Source organism: Leuresthes tenuis, unplaced genomic scaffold (assembly GCF_036924035.1).
Source record: "Leuresthes tenuis unplaced genomic scaffold, fLeuTen1.0.hap1 SCAF_150, whole genome shotgun sequence".
NCBI lineage: Eukaryota > Metazoa > Chordata > Actinopteri > Atheriniformes > Atherinopsidae > Leuresthes > Leuresthes tenuis.
The window spans coordinates 87501-88676 of NW_027325504.1; positions in this window are offsets into that span (position 1 = coordinate 87501).

A 1176-nucleotide genomic window follows, 5' to 3' on the forward strand; every position below is an offset into this window, starting at 1 on the left:
GGAAATTTTTCTGAGTTTCACCTCGTGCCCCTGGTACTGTAATGCTCCTGCATTGTAAGGCAGATGCCCATCCGCCCTTCAGCTGCCCTCCCGGATTGCTAAACTGCATCTTGCCCCCCCCTCCCGGATCCTCCAGCACTTCCAGGCCCCACATGAGCACTCTGCAATCCGCCCTTCAGCTGCCCTCCCGGATTGCTAAGCTGCATCTTGCCCCCCCCTCCCGGATCCTCCAGCACTTCCAGGCCCCACATGAGCACTCTGCAATCCGCCCTTCAGCTGCCCTCCCGGATTGCTAAGCTGCATCTTGCCCCCCCTCCCGGATCCTCCAGCACTTCCAGGCCCCACACGAGAACTCTGCAATCCGCCCTTCAGCTGCCCTCCCGGATTGCTAAGCTGCATCTTGCCCCCCCCTCCCGGATCCTCCAGCACTTCCAGGCCCCACATGAGCACTCTGCAATCCGCCCTTCAGCTGCCCTCCCGGATTGCTAAGCTGCATCTTGCCCCCCCCTCCCGGATCCTCCAGCACTTCCAGGCCCCACATGAGCACTCTGCAATCCGCCCTTCAGCTGCCCTCCCGGATTGCTAAGCTGCATCTTGCCCCCCCTCCCGGATCCTCCAGCACTTCCAGGCCCCACACGAGAACTCTGCAATCCGCCCTTCAGCTGCCCTCCCGGATTGCTAAGCTGCATCTTGCCCCCCCTCCCGGATCCTCCAGCACTTCCAGGCCCCACATGAGAACTCTGCAATCCGCCCTTAAGCTGCCCTCCCGGATTGCTAAGCAGGATCTTGCCCCCCCTCCCGGATCCTCCAGCACTTCCAGGCCCCACACGAGAACTCTGCAATCCGCCCTTCAGCTGCCCTCCCGGATTGCTAAGCTGCATCTTGCCCCCCCTCCCGGATCCTCCAGCACTTCCAGGCCCCACATGAGAACTCTGCAATCCGCCCTTCAGCTGCCCTCCCGGATTGCTAAGCAGGATCTTGCCCCCTCCTGGATCCTCCAGCACTTCCAGGCCCCACATGAGAACTCTGCAATCCGCCCTTAAGCTGCCCTCCCGGATTGCTAAGCAGGATCTTGCCCCCTCCTGGATCCTCCAGCACTTCCAGGCCCAACATGTCCACTCATCCATCCGCCCTTGGGCTGCTCCCCTCGGCCGCTAAGCGGCAAAGGCTCCGTTC